We start from the raw sequence: 16107 nt of genomic DNA, 5'->3' as shown, positions 1-16107 counted from the left end.
AGACTCTATACAAAATTAATGGAGCTGATGCAGCAATCCTTTTCAACAAGACCTTTTATTATTATTATTATTATTATTATTATTATTATTATTATTATACTATTAACGTTATTTTCACTCCACTTAAGTTATAGTAACCGTTTCCCAGGGAAATCGCTATCTTCTAATCACATCCAACTGACAACCCCCTCCCCCCGAATTTTATAATCCCTTTGCTTTTCCCTTTTGTTATTCTAGATACCTGCCTTTTTCCTCCAAGCACAACATGTTCCTGGACCAGGCTCCATTTATGCATAAATTCCCTCAAAAGTTTCCCTTAGAGTAAGAACTAATGCTCTGGAGAAATTATTTAATTTCGCTTCTAACTCCCACAGATACCATCGGGATCAAGGCTAAAGTTAAGAATAAATTCAAAACGACAACTAAAGAAAGTTGATCAAGAATCAGGCAGAATGCAGACTTAAATGTCAGATTATGGAAATGAGTAACGGCTGCATAAACACGGTATATTCAAGCAAACATTCACACGGGAGTCTAAACTTCAGCACTTGAGACTGGATACACAAGGAAAATGTCTCCACGGAATAATATAAATAATCGACCCTTAGAAGCGTCCCCGTTCGCTGACCCCAATCGGTGACAATGCTGACCCTTCCCATGAAAGTAGGACAGCAAGAGAGAGAGAGAGAGAGAGAGAGAGAGAGAGAGAGAGAGAGAGGTAAGACGGTGAAGCACAATTCTTACGACACTGTCCTTGTAAACTGTATTCTGGTCCCGAGTTCAACATTTAATTTGACATTTACTTAGCATCTATAGCGACTTTCATGATGTCAATAAATGCTTCGTGTACATGCATCAGTTTCTCGGTCCCCGATCTTCTGATTTCTTATTAGAAACAATGAAAACACATGACCTTACTGTACACTTAATTATAGCCTAGCATACTTAGTATTGATCAGATTCTTGAGTTCTACCTGGCTTAGCCATTTCAATGGGCGCTGAAAAATAAACAAAGGAATGAGGTGGTTATATTCGTTTTTTTTCCATATGTCCACACGCCTGTGGTGCTTGCGTATGTAACACTGCGTCCCGGGCTTTAGATAGTTACATTCAGCATACATTCAACAACAATAATAACCCTATTTCGAACATTAACAGTGTAATTCGCATATAGTAAATTATTAAAACACTTTTCAGTTGCAAATGTACACCCAGATATCCTTTTATTTATCTAAAACTTACACATAGCGTAAAATAGCCCGGGACGCAGTGTTACCATACGCAAACACCACAGGCGGGTGGACAGATGGACAAAAACATAGTATAGTAATCCATCAGCCCGTCTGTATAAGACAGTCATCATCATCAAGATCGATCACTGGTCTGCTATCTGTTACTAACTTAACATGACGTAACTCTTTAGTATTTTCGTCCGTTTTTGTCTGTCACGGGTCGCACTACTGTCCTTTCCACTCCTACTTTTCGAAATCCTAAAACACCCTGATTTCATCTCGACTTGGACTTCTACGCCAAAGGACCAAAAAATCGTGTCTTGGTCGTTTCCACATCTTGGAAACTCGCACTAAAGGTCAATTTTTGCCGTGTTCCACGGTTTCACTTGCCTTGCTTAAGCTCAGGCGTGTCTCAACTTAGTCGCTGAAGTAGAATCGCAAATATTCCCCCACCTGCACTTCACTGCCATTACAGAGTCATCTTACTTTTCTTTCCCTTTACAACGGTGCTTTCATTAATTTTTCCCTTCAACTATTTTCGTTTGAAAGTTTTTTCTTCTTATTCAATGCGTTAATCATTACTTGATATCATAATACTGTTTGAAACATTGACACCTTTTGTTGTCTTTTTACAGACTCCTTCAGACACTGACAATATGGAAGGTCAACATCCGTTCCACTCCTGTTTCAATACAATGTGGAACTTCTCCATTTTCTAATCCAACAACTGAGCGCTTAACTAAATAAGACCCCCACATTATCAAGCTAAATAAGAACCCCAAATTATCGAGCTATCGTGAAGTCTTTGGCTAAAGAATCTCCATCACTAACATGCACTTACAAATTAGAATTCTATTATCTTTTTGATCTTCCATAAAAGAAAAAAATTACTACTGCACTGTCAAACCTTGTACCACTGTCTCTTCATTTAACTGCATTTCCACGCATATTCACGGCTTTCCTCTTTACTCATTTAAACTGTCATCTCATCATGATTTCGTATTTCATATTTTCAATACATGGTGTCGTGATGGTGCTTATTTCTTTTTTAATTTTATTCTCCAGTGTCATCGTTGCTGCTCTGTCTAGTTCATCCATTTCTTCTTTCCGTGTGTACGTTTCCTCGTGGATTGTGGACACATTCCTAAAAGCTGAATGATGTATCAGTCCCCCTCATACTTTTCTTATTTTTTGCTAACGGCATCTTCGATTATTTTGCTTAAAAAAAGAAAAAAAAGTAATGGGTTTTGGCCATGAGTATCCAATTCCCAACGCTTCCAATAATTCTTAAGAGTGGTTACATTTAGTGTATACGTATGTCTTTCTTTCCTTCTGTTTCCGTTAAGGTGACCTTCCATTCCTAGAAATGTCTTTCTACACTGAGTATGTCTTACTCCACCGAGTTATCTTGGATCCATCAGTTGTTAACCAGTTGTTCTCATCCTCTCGACTTTTCGACGATTCCTTTAAATTTTCAGCCTTAGTACCTACTATCCAGATCTTATATACCAGGGGTTTTCAACCTTTTTCTCACTCCGTACCCTTTCGGGCATTTGCATTGTGTAACGTGGAAAACAAGTCCAAATCAGAAAAAGATTCCATTGTGTATAATTGCAAGTACTGTACAGAGTACCAATAATATTGTAAACAAAGAATTTCATTAAAAAAATAAAGACAATTTTTTTATAATTATTTACCTCTGGCGTTGCAGTAAATGTTCAAGGTTATGGTACTGAGCTGCAAAAACAAAATACATTATTAGTACATCAGCTGCAAAGGGAGTCAATGAAATGGCTGAAACTGTTTTTCATTAACTATCCTAGTTGGCTGAAGAGCAGGTTTCGCTAGAGCACATCGGAGGTTGGCATGTAGCCTACATTCATTCGAGAGCCGAGGGGAGCGCGTACCAGCCCCCCCTCCGCCCCCCCCCCACCCCCGGCCCCCCCGACCCCCCCAACCCTTTTACCGACAGGCCCTTGGAGTACGCGTACCCCAAGTTGAAAACCCCTGTTATATGCACGCACACACACACGTTAAATTAAGTATATCTTAGTTTTACCAGACCACTGAGCTGATTAACAGCTCTTCTAGGGCTGGCCCGAAGGATTAGATATTTTTACGTGACTAGGAACCAATTGGTCACCTAGCAACGGGACCTACAGCTTATTGTGGGATCTGAACCACATTATGTCGAGAAATGAATTTCTATCACCAGAAATAAATTCCTCTGGTTCCGCGTTGGCCGTGCCGAAGAATCGAACTTCGGACCACTGCGTACGCACACACGCACACACACACACACACACACATATATATATATATATATATATATATATATATATTATATATATATATATTACTTACAATATTAAACAAACTGCTTTGGAGTCTAAGTATATGGACGACAAATACAGAGACTTGTAAGTAGTTACAAACATGTGTGTGTGCTGAAAATAGAATTTTCAGCTTCATCCTTCTCCTGACGAAATTCACGTTAAGAAAATATAAATAACAAAATCAAACGTACATAAGCTTCAGCACACAAGTTCATAGCCAGTTTTGAATGAACGAATAAATTCAGAAATATAGTGCTAGATAATCCTGTCTACAATTTCTACCGTTACGTACGTTAAGGGGTTCATTACTTGCAGTCAGATCCAATACAAACTTCAGCAAGTCAAATTGTTTCCATTTTTCAGTTGCAATATGGTTTTATCATGAAGCGAAAATGTAAATTTAATAATTATATAATAATAACTTGCAAGAAAGCACGATAACCTCTCTTAATTCTGGGGTAAAGAATAGGAACGAAAACAAGCGAAAAAGCAATCAATTAATCGTAGAACATTTAGCCTTCACTAAGCCAAAATAAAAAAAAATATAAAAAAAAAGGAGAAAACTAGTACAAATTAATGAAAAGCAACCGGCGAGAAGAATGGGTAAAAGAAACGAGCAGGACAATAAGTATGTGATAGATAGTTTCCTCAGTCGCGATCTCCATCGCCTTGTGAAGGTATAACAACGGTTGGACAAGGTCCATTAATCACAAGTTATGGCACCATTGCATAACGAGTACCCGCGTAGTGGTCTTGACTGATGTGCCATACCATTTTCATAACTATTTATGTCAGCAGTCACTGGATTCGTGTGTGGATAGAATATCAATGATTACTAATCACTGGTTCATTCATACATCGTGTGTGGATAAATAACAATGATCACTACACACTCGTTCATTTATATATACTTCAAAACAAAATCAACGAGTCTTCCGGGAGAATTGCTATTCCATTTAAAGTAAAATACTGCTAATTAAGACAAATTAAGAGCGTCTTGGTACTTTTGTTCCCCCTCTCATTTTCCATTTTCTTGAGTTAATCTGTCGAATTGTCGAAGTTACTAAAATCCTAATATTCGGAAAGAATACCGAAAATCACATGAATAATATTATAACAACAATAACCTAATATATTGACCACAATGGCAGAGGAGTTATAATAAAAATTATAGCATTCCCTGACAAAATTATATATATATTTATATATATATATATATATATATATATATATATATATATATATAGGTAGGCAGGTAAGTCTATTTGTGTGTCTATCAGACGAACGTGGAATAAAAGATAGGTCTATAAATGATTGTGTCCATGAAGCATCGACAAAAAATTTATAACTTATCCAGGTACGCCACGTCAGCTGAGAAACATTTAAATGCGAGAGAAGAACCGCGGCATAATGATTCATTACGATAACTACTAATAACAATGAGAGGGGACTATAATCTAACTGCAAATATTTTAACATTTGCCTGAAGACGTGACTTGAAGGTGGAATAGGTTAACGTCCTCGTGATAACATGAATCCAAGAAAAACGAAGAAAAAATATGTCGATCACATTCGATAATCAAATCTCACATTAGGCCGACTACAACCCGCGTCTCCTGACAAGTTTGTAGTCTCTCCACTATTAGCACCGAAAAACACTCCAAAACCTGTTGAATGTGTCCGAAAAAACATACAAACTACGAGACCGGTTTTTAAACGCTTACTTCCTCTTGTTAGTTCGTTCGTCGACAACTTTTCCTTCTTTTTTTTCTTTTCTTTTTTCCGTTTACCTCATCAACACCTCACTTTAGAGTTCGACCAAATAAGGGGATTTTCCATTAATCATTTGCCTTCACGCACACACATAAATACATTGTTTTGTTGTGGCAAGACTTTTATATTTATGACTATATGGTTGTGTGCTCGCAGGGCCTATGTATGTGTACTCATACATGTATATTTGCTCTGTTTACAAAGTTTTTAAGAACAATTAATTGCAACGTTATATCGCAAGACTATTCATCCATCGACCTTATTAAAAGAAAGTTTTACCTTTCTGTACTTGAAGAGGCTCATTCACTCACATCTGCATTTTTTTCTGGCTTCTGGTGGTTGAGCCGTTTGTCATTACTCCCAGACACTAACTAATAAACTATTTTCTCACAAGTCACAACGCCTCTCTTCTTTTATTCAGAACACTGTTTTGTGCAATCTCGCAATTTATTCTGCGAGTACTGTCAACAACACATATTCACTCTCATATTACCATTAACGTTATCTTACAGAATATCTTTGGTTTTCCCGAAATTTCCAACCTTACAAAATGACTTCATTCTTCCTGAAAAACGACTATCAAAGATTTATGAAGGTTGAGTTACATAACTGACTTCTTCGTGTTGATTTTCTTGTCATCGTGTCTGTCCTCTTGTCCTCTTCCGACGAAGTTCTTCAATCTTTCAAAAAGAATGAAACCTGAAACATCGCCTGAACTTTCTGTCAAGTGAGGTTAATTAATTCAACTATATCTACACCATCAACTCCCTCTAATGGCCAGCCTAGTATAGGCCTATACTCAAGCCTTTTCTATGACAAACCCACCACATCACCTGTCTTAATCTTATTCCTACACATGTCAGACATTTTCTTACATTTCTAATAACTACTTGTTTTTACTTGTATATTCAGCTTCTCTCACAGGGTTTTGCAGCTTCTCGTGACCTTCAAGGTAACTTGCTAGTGCACAAGGCAATCGTAATCAATAAACATTTACATCTACGTCCATTAATTTCTACTACTAATTAATATCACGAGACTTCATTTACGAGTTTGAATAAATGCGTACATTCATATAAAATATTATTATATATATATATATATATATATATATATATTATATAATATATTATATATAATATATATATATATATATATTATAATAATATTGCGTCTGTGTGGTGTGTTTGTGAGTCCACATAGTTCTAATTAAACGCATAAAACTATCTTTTAAATGAATCTGAGCACCTCTTTATATATATATAATATATATATATATATATATTATATTATATATATATATATCTTCTTGACCATACACAGATTCCTCGATATAAAAAAATATAAAAAATTTTGAAATATTTTACTATAAATATACGTTGACTTCCAGGTTTTACTGTTCTTTCGCCCTTTTATAGGTAGCGAAAAACAAGTGTAACAGAAAAAAAGCTACAAAAACTGCACTTGCAATCATCCACTTACCGCACAGCCCCCCACCAACCCATGGAGCAGCGTTGCCCAAAACTTATCCACAGTGTCTAAATTCACAACACAGCACCACAAAAGGCGATCACAGCACTCATCACACCTTCATTATAGCACAACCACACAGCGGCGCCGACACCAGTACGCCAATATCCTGCTCTGTGCACAGCTGACACTGCACTGAGTGAGGCAAGTTGAGCCTCTCTTCTTCCAGCAGCAGCTACAGTGTCCAGCGGGACTCCGGGTCCTGGAAGGTGAGGGTAGTATCCCTAGACGAGCCGTCGCTTGACTGGATGACTCTAGCTGGTAGAACTGCCCGTGCTCCTTCTCATTGTTCGTAGATACCTTATAAGGATATGAGGGAGGGGGTGAGATGGTTCACCTTCCCACTATTCACGTGATTTTTCTTCACATGTAACGCACCTATAGACCCAATTTGCTTCTTTTCTTGTATAGGAAACATACTACAGCCCGAGTGTGCTTTTATCCTTTCTAGTACTATATTGGAGTAGAATTGAAAATAAGAATAATTCAGTCTCGATAAACTGGAAATTTGAAAGACTAACACTGCATCGTTCGTCTAGCAGCCTGTAGAGGTAACGTCACAACCATAATGTTTTTAAAGCAACTGAAAGTAAAGGGATTTCCTGAGTGTTAACCCTAGATAGGAAACCCTGGCCTGTATCCAAATGGAATTATTGTAGGGAAAAAAAGTATGCACACAAACTTAATTATACCAAAAATTTACAAAAGTGAAAAATACGCATTCCTAAACAAATATGACCTATACTTATGACAATTAAACGAAATAGAATTTACCTTTGACATATGAAAAAAATATAAATTGATATAAAAACGATCTTACCAATACAGGTACTGGAATGAAAAAAGCACGAATATATCTACTATGTGCTCAGTGAACTTCCTTCCAAACAACCAGCGGAGTCCAATGAGCATGAATTGTAGGAAATATTTGGCGGGAAAAACAAAAGTTACTGGGAGCTGTGTCATTTGGCAAGGGAATTCCTATCTTGGGTAAAGAAATCTAACGTGCGGGTTCATATGACACACGAACAACGATGAATACGTGTTTTCCAGACATTTTAAAGTGAAAAAATAAATATTACATAGAATACAAACGCACAAACAGATTAGGTAAGTAGTAGTATATGTAACTACACATTAAATGATACCTAATGACCGTTCGTTTCCCGAGCAATTGCCAGCGCTGCGTTTGGTAAACTTCTAGGACCAGAATCATTAAACAGAAATAAGAGTGGTGAAATACTCTTATGTCTTTTAAGAATAATTAATAGGTTAAAATTTCTCTTTGACCATAGAAACAAGAAATAAGATCTGAAACAAGTGCAAGTTTGCTCTGAGGTTATGTAATAGTACAACCCTGACCTGCCCTAAGTTGAAGCTCGCCAATTTTTGCTTTGACAAAGAGCAAAGAATTTTATAAGATTTGCATGTGGAGAAAAGTAATGTGCCTTCTGTTACCAATAAAAATTACATATTGGAGTTAAATGAGCAGAGCTAGCGTTAAACAACTGGTAAACTATTCTTTAAAGAAAATGTGTTCCTTATATAAATAAGCTGTAAAACCCTAAATTTTTGGCAAATATGTCGTTGAATTGAAAACATTATAAAGCTTCTGCAAAGGAATAGTAGGCTTGTATTAATCGGTAGATTTTATTTTTAATTATTTATTGGCGGTAAATATCCATTTTTAAAACAATCGCTTAATTTAGATCCAAAAGACCATTGAATCCTAGACGAAGCCAGTGATTATACGTGAAATTCAAATATCTCGATATGACTGATTTTCAGTGCTTGTCAAATTAACAATCACATCCGGTTAAGTGGCTCTCTCTCTCTCTCTCTTCTTAGCATGTACAAAAACTACCTAGACGAAAGCTATATATAGTAAAATCAGAGAAATTCGGCAAAAACATAGTTATTCATTGTATTTTATTATATTGAGCATGGGATATAAAAATCAGCATTGAATTACATGGGACTCATAGGAAGTGTTTATATGTGCGTATTTGCATGAATATGCAGCAACAGAAATCGCAGTCAAGGACGGAAATTCCCTCAAGATCCGGACAAGAGGAAACCGGGAAGTTTATCTAGTGACTAATCCATATGAATTTTCCTTCCTCATTTAGTATGCCCGATATATCAAGTAGCTACAAGCATTTTTATTTTTCTCTGTTTGTAGTGCTTCCTCTCGGGGATTGACAGCGCCGACAGAGGGTGCGTGAGTGGGAAGAACGACACCTTATACGGTATTTCACTCTGCAAACGAGTCTGATTATTGAAGCAGTTTGGCCGTAGAGCCGGTTCTCTCTATCCTGGTGCCACCCATCTACTTGCTTGTTCCATTAACCGCAGATCCGGTCATCTTTGCCCCTATCTTTGTTCAGAGGGAGGAAGAATCTCTTGATCTGAGGTCACAAATTCTAAGATTAAGTGAAGGTACTGAATGGAGGCGCATGTCCTTATTCACAAACTCGAGAAGGCAAATCTCAGTCACATAATTGTGAAATAGGTCTACCCAAGGTTTTCAGAAATCCTGAATATCATCAAGCTTAGAGCTCAAAAACATCATGCTGGCCAGAGTCAGACATAGTTGGCAAAATCCAGGGTTGCTGACTCTATATCCAGGTTATTAAGAGTCATCTCAGTTGAAAAAAAATGACCATAATAGGCCAAATGAAAAATATTCAAGGTAGGCATTTCACATTCATTTTGTGTTAAATCAAAGGTGTCCGATGACCGCTATTATGAGTGTTGTAAATTTATTTCTACATAATAATATTAACTTTCTTACTAAATCACTGCCAAGAGTTACAAATAACTACGCAATACTCCGTTTTCTTTAGTGAGTTATAGCAAAATTCTTAGTATATTTTTAAACATTAATTTTACTTAGCATTAAAAATTTTATTACTTTCACCAATACTACTAGACTGAATTGATAAATACAGAGATATTCAACTGTTCTTTCAAATTAGTTAGGGAGCGAAGGGCGAGAGGTTTTTGTAGGCTGTAGCCTACATGCTAGGAAGCCGCCATAGCCACCAGTCGACAATCGGAATTCGAGACCCATAAGTAAATATTTTAACTTAAACTTCAAAGTATTCACAATTGCTTAGTGTAGTGTTATAAAATTTGATAACACGAAGACCTTTGGTTCGTATGTCCCCCTTTTCCTTGTTTTACCTATCCTAACCACATCCTTTCCAAATCCTTATCAACAAGCAAAAGTTTGAAGTGGCTCTGTTACCCTTGTCTCTGAAACACGTGTTGGTAAGTAGCATAAATTTTATCAATGTATAAATTTAATTCCAGGAACATAACTGAAGTCATTGGTTTTACGAACCAAATAGTAGGATTTGGTAGATCTATATTACTATTCCTGCGGCGGCCTAAACTATGCCAGTTGCGGTTTTACTATGCAGTTTTACCTTCAGAACAAGAATTTTAAGTAACATTTATTCGGATGACTGTAATTAACCCACAGGGGTTCGTACTAAACACAGCGAAATACATTTGACGCCCCAATTCCTGGTGGCTTTCGTATTCGCGGGGACGAACGATGCGGAATGCTTATATAGAAATACCATAGGATTTATTTGAGCTTAAGGTCATCATTAATATTACAAGAAATACTATCATCAGTTTGTTTAAAGTTTAAGGTAGGTCGATATACGGTTCCTAGGCTAAGTCCCTATTGTCTTGGACAAGCGATTCGAGTTTACCTTCGTTCGATAGAAAGCAGTTTACGGTTTACTTGCTTGTTTTGTAGCAATATTGAAGCTTATGAGAATTAATTGGTCATAGGCTTAGACTGAACAATTTTACATAGGCTATATGTACTTAATTACAAGTGCGTTATGTTTTACTACTATTTATGCAAAGTTAGGCCCGCCTGCATATTCTCCATTAAATTTGGTCCTTACTTTACCTTAACTTTACTCAGGCCTGTATAGAGGGCGGAATGGTCGAACGACCCCCTCCCCATTTTTTTTTTCTGGAAGTCCAAAGCTGTTTTCTGTTAACAAAAGTCAGTACTTTGAATAACATCAAACAGGGTAGAAGGGCATAGACCCCATACCAATTTTTCTTCTTAATATAACTAAAATAACATTTTCAAGCATTTCATCTTGTAAATACCAATACGTAATATATGCTATGGCACATTTAGGCTATAGAAGAAATGGTCCAGTTTTGGGAAAACGTCCCTCCCCATAAATAACTCTGGGTACGGATTTGTTATTTTAACCTCGTGAATCCTACTTGAATTCCTTTCCTAAGGTAACCGGCTTACCTAGAATTCTTTTGGCCTTACTTTAATTGACCAGTCCCTTTTAGTGTCATTGAACTGACCCAGACTTACTCTTACCTGAATTTGATTACTTAAATTGCAAAGTATTTTATGTATCTTTAGAATTTCTGCACAAGTCTAAAAACACGTGCATGGAAGAATTGTGCATAACAGACCGACCGTCCTTTACCATTTAGTACCCAAATCTAAGTAATTGGGCCGCGCGGCGTATGGTGTTTCCTTGAAAATTTACTTTTTCTATGGTATTTTGGTTGCTAATTGAGAATTCAACTTTATTTTTGTTGGTTGACTCAACTTTATTTTTTGTTGGTTGACTGTAGTTAATCTGTAATTTACCTTAGAACTCTATCCTACGGTAAGGGCCACAGTGGCGTGGTCGGCATGGAATTGGCATTTCACCTCTGTGGCTGCGGTTCGATTCTCAGGCATTTCATAGAGGAGTGAGAGATGTATATTTCTGGTGATAGAAGTTCACTCTCGACGTGGTTCGGAAGTCACGTAAAGCCATTAGTCCCGTTGCTGAATAACCACTGGTTCCTTGCAACATAAGAACACCATACAAACCTACGGTAAGGGGGACCGATGAGAAAGCACGGTTATGGTTGGGGTAAATCACCAGGAGAAGGTTGTAGCATGTTATTGTGGTATTTCTTGCTGTATATGACATTAATTGAACTGACTCAGACTTTCTCTTACCTGAATTTGATGGCTTAAATTGCAAAGTATTTTATGTATCCTTAGAACTTTCTGGCACAATTCTAAAAAAAGTTAAATGCATGTGGGAGAATTGTGTGCTTAACAGTCTGTCCTTTACCATTTACCTTATATTTACTAGAGAACATTCAGTGGAAGTAATACACTCACTTGCAATGTACAGTGTACCAATCTTTCAGTCTCCCACTGAGTGATAAATATTTACAGCAATTGGAACAACTTCAAAATATAATCAGAGATATGTAGCAAACTTCCCTTTAGCTTTTGTGATAATTTGGTAATTTAAAAAAAAAAATCTGTCAGCAGTTGTGGCCTCTTGAGTTTTTCATAGAGTAAGCAGGCAATTATTTCCTCATGTTCAGAGTTCCTTACATTTGTGGGGGTAGACCTGTGATTTCTGTCATGTACGTTCATGGCTACTAAGAGTATTTTTGATCCTTGCTCCTGTATTCTTCCTCTTTGCAGTCTATTTTCTCTTATGTTTATCACATACTCAACTCATTCTGTTTGCTCTTAACGCTCGACTCTTCTTCTGTCGATTTTTCAGTGAATGACAGGATGCTAAAAATGTAATATTAACAGTTTTGCAATGTCATATTATCAGCTTTTTTGCATTTATCTTGTCTCGCATCTTGTGCATCAAGAGGTCTCTTCTTTAGGTCTTTGGTTTTGACCCCCTGTTATATAGTACTATGCAGTTTGGTGTGTCGCCACCAATGCGGCTCTGCTTGCAACCGCAGAACCTTGCGGTCATCTATGAACACCTGAGAACGGCGGAGATTATATATAGGGGCGCATTGTGATGTCCGTTCTTCTTATTCATTGTCTTCATAATGATACGTTGTAACTTATGATTCCAGAAAGAGACGCATGAATTCTTTAAGGAAAAATGGGATAGCATTCCACATATAAGCAAAGCCTACAATATTTTATGTACCCATATTTTATGCTAAGTGGACGATTCTCTTGTGCAATAGATATTCTCCCTTAGCATGTCTTACATTTTCAACATATTATTGTGGCCCATGAGTGCAATGGCGATTTCAATTCTGAAATCAGAACAGCTTTCATCTTATATATACCATATAATTCAAATAAAAAAGATCTTGCTCATTATTAAGAATGTTCAGTAGTAAGTAGGCCTCTAGATCACTGGTTGTGTTAACACGTTACGGTGGCGCCTAAGGACACCTGCTGTAGGTAGGTCGGTAGGAAATTGTCTATAACAACTATTTATTCAGCTTTCAACATGCAAAGGCAGTGTTTTGGTTGCTAAAAAAGCACCTTTTATAAACCATGGTATCTCAAAGAAACTCCAAACCTTTTATAAACCTTGGTTTCTCAAAGAAATTCCGAAACTTTATAAACCGTGGTTTCTCAAAGAAATTCAGAAACGTCACACTTGGTGAAAGTAGTTCCTATTTCAGGACAACTTAAACCGTAGAAAACAACTTGTGTTATTTAATTCTACGTAAGTAGTTGTATTTCTTATACACATGTTCAACTAATCCAGGTTTAATTTAGGTTTACACCAAACGATGTCCATAGACTGGTGATAGCAAAATGAAGTTTGGTTACCTACGCTACACCTACTATGCCTTCAAACTACTTATTCAGCAAGATGCTTTATCATTTGAACATCATTCTTAGGACAGCTTAATTTCGAATAAATAGAAATAATTTCTCTAGTGTGAAAGTTTTCCAATCACTGTGCCGAGAAAAAAAATAGCCTTTAAATAAATGGTGACAAACAAAAGAATCTTAGCCATAATTTTATTCCAAATGAGGCATAATTACTTTGTAGCGGTACCTAACTCTTATTTAACAAATCTCTCGAAGGATCGTCCCAAAGGCTTAGCAGAAAGAAATGACTCTTCTGAAGTCCGTTTGTTGAGCAAAGCGGGAAAACAATCATCTTTTGCTAAACGAGTTTTCATCATTTTTGTTAAATGGTGCTTCCGCAGATACTAGAGCAACTAATGCTAAGCTCCCCTATATATATATATATATATATATATATATATAAATCTATATATATATATATATATATATATATATATATATATATATATAGGGAGGTAGGCCTGTCAGTGGACCTTATGCGGTGCACTGAAGGCATTACTGAAGGTTCTTTGCAGCGTGGCCTTCGGCCCCTAGCTGCAACCACATTCATTCCTTTTACTGTACCTCCTTTCATATTCTCTTTCTTCATCTTACGTTTCCACCCATTCCTAACACTCTATTCATAGTGGAACAGCGAGGTTTTCCTCCTGTTACACCTTTCAGACCTTTTATTGTCAATTTACATTTCAGCGCTGAATGACCTCATAGGTCCTAGTGCTTGGCCTTTGGCCTAAATTCTATATTAAACTCAACTAAACATGCTAAGCAGAATACAGTTTGTTATACGAATGTGATACCACCTCCACACTGATGCTATTCCTTGCTTTCGATTAAAATTGCTTGTCGGTAGTTAGACCCGGAGGCTATATTTTTTTTCTCTCTCTCCCTCCAATAACAATTCATCACTTTTTGGATAGGCTTAATTGCCACTGCAAAGCCTAACATCCAAGAGGAAGAATATGAAAAAATCCCGACAGCTGTAGCAGGATTCGAACTCGCTCCCGGAGTATTAGAAGGATGTCAAGTTACCCTCTGAAGTCATCGACCTGACCACGAGAAGGAGAAACCATTGTGTCCGCTCTAACAAACAAATACTTGTCAAATTCAGACACATGGACCCATCCTCACCATCATAGCCAAATTGATGCCAAAGTATCGTTCTAGTGCGAACTCCATTCTATACAGGCATGAATCATGGTATGAATTCATACAGCAGGATAGTTAGAATTGATGCCATTGACGAAATTAGAGCATTTCCGTGAGTGGGAAATAATGATGAAGGGAATATGGAGAAGGCTGGAGCTTGTTTTCCGCACAACCAGAAGCAGGGTAGTGAGCATAGCGTCATCAGGGCAGATACGGGAACCAGTAGACTTGGAAGACGAAAATCTACTTCCATGAGAACTGCAAGACAGAAGGCTGGAGAGTGAGATGAGATTAGTGAAAGATAGAGCACGGAAAAGACATGATGATCATTCCTCTCTGATCTGAAGACGGATTCATGGAATTGTTCATTTGAATTTCTTATCGATTTCACTTCACCGAAGTTAGGTTACTTAAGCCGACTTGGTAAGCATTAATAAGTGATCTCGGCGCTCGACAGACATTGTAATTTCTTTGATTGTTTTATGAGGGACATTTTGTTTCAGAGGCAAATGATTACCAAAGCCATTTCATGGCAAAATCTGGAAACGTTTTACTTATATGATTGTTTTATACGCAAATCGTATTCCACCAATATAAAAAGGAATATTTCGAAAACCAGCATTATGGAACTTGGGCATTCGTAATTGGCTACAACGCCACAAAAAAAACGGACTTCAACGAGAAAGGTCAGTCATGCTGTGAACTATCGTAGTACTATCAGTGTTTATGACATCTTGATGGATTCGGCTGCTTTACTTTCATTCGTTGTCATCTCGGCAATCAAGTTAAATGTTTCACTAGATTTAGAGTCTGCGGCGTCAGTCAATAAAAGAAAGCTGTGAGCAAGTCATTGAAGAGTGTCATTAATTTAATAGTATTAGATAGCTAAACAAATGATAAAGGTGGCAGAAAATATTTCTGCAAACTGGAGTTTTTATGAACGCCGTATTTTACCTCGAGAAACAGTCGTCTATAAATCGGGTAGTTACCTGAAAATGGCCGAATAAAAGCGTTCTGCTGTACTACTTATAATGACCCAAGTAGAGCTGGAATTTCCTTGATTTCAATTGCAGGTAATATGAGACGATGATCAGGGAAGTTCTCATCCATTTGTGAACAAAGTCTGTATAGAATTTACAATTTAAAAGTTCGCATAACTTTTGTAAATAAAATTGTGGCTTTTATCTTACAATGCCGCTTAAATCAGTGTCATGATTGGTATTCTTAATGTAAAAACTCTTGCTCAGTGAGGATAAAACAGAATATGACGAGACGAGGCGTTTGCATCTGAGGCGAATGAGAGTCTAACGATCACGACGTCATTCATCGACATCCAGTGAGCAATCAGGAAATTCAATATTATTATCCTGACGCGAGTCGTCAGTATCTAGTGACTAAATTAGGACTTGCCATTGTCGCGTCATTATTAGATCATTTATTT

General features: G+C 37.0%; 1 protein-coding gene across 3 annotated transcripts in view; it reads right to left on the bottom strand.

Annotated features, from left to right (window-relative positions):
- The window catches only part of LOC135219608 (RING finger protein nhl-1-like), a 147042-nt gene that overhangs the window by 66146 nt on the left and 64789 nt on the right, over positions 1 to 16107 (bottom strand). Inside the window, exon 1 of one of the 3 annotated variants that reach the window (XM_064256505.1) lies at positions 6824 to 7110. The exons of the other annotated variants lie outside the window; for them this stretch is intronic. The gene's annotated coding sequence lies outside the window, so the exon portion shown is untranslated. Of the gene's footprint in view, positions 1 to 6823; positions 7111 to 16107 lie in introns of those variants that run through there. 3 annotated transcript variants of the gene reach the window in all.

This window comes from Macrobrachium nipponense, chromosome 1 (assembly GCF_015104395.2).
Source record: "Macrobrachium nipponense isolate FS-2020 chromosome 1, ASM1510439v2, whole genome shotgun sequence".
NCBI classification, from domain to species: domain Eukaryota; kingdom Metazoa; phylum Arthropoda; class Malacostraca; order Decapoda; family Palaemonidae; genus Macrobrachium; species Macrobrachium nipponense.
Note: the sequence above shows the minus strand (reverse complement) of the source record. Positions and strands in the feature narration are given on the sequence as shown.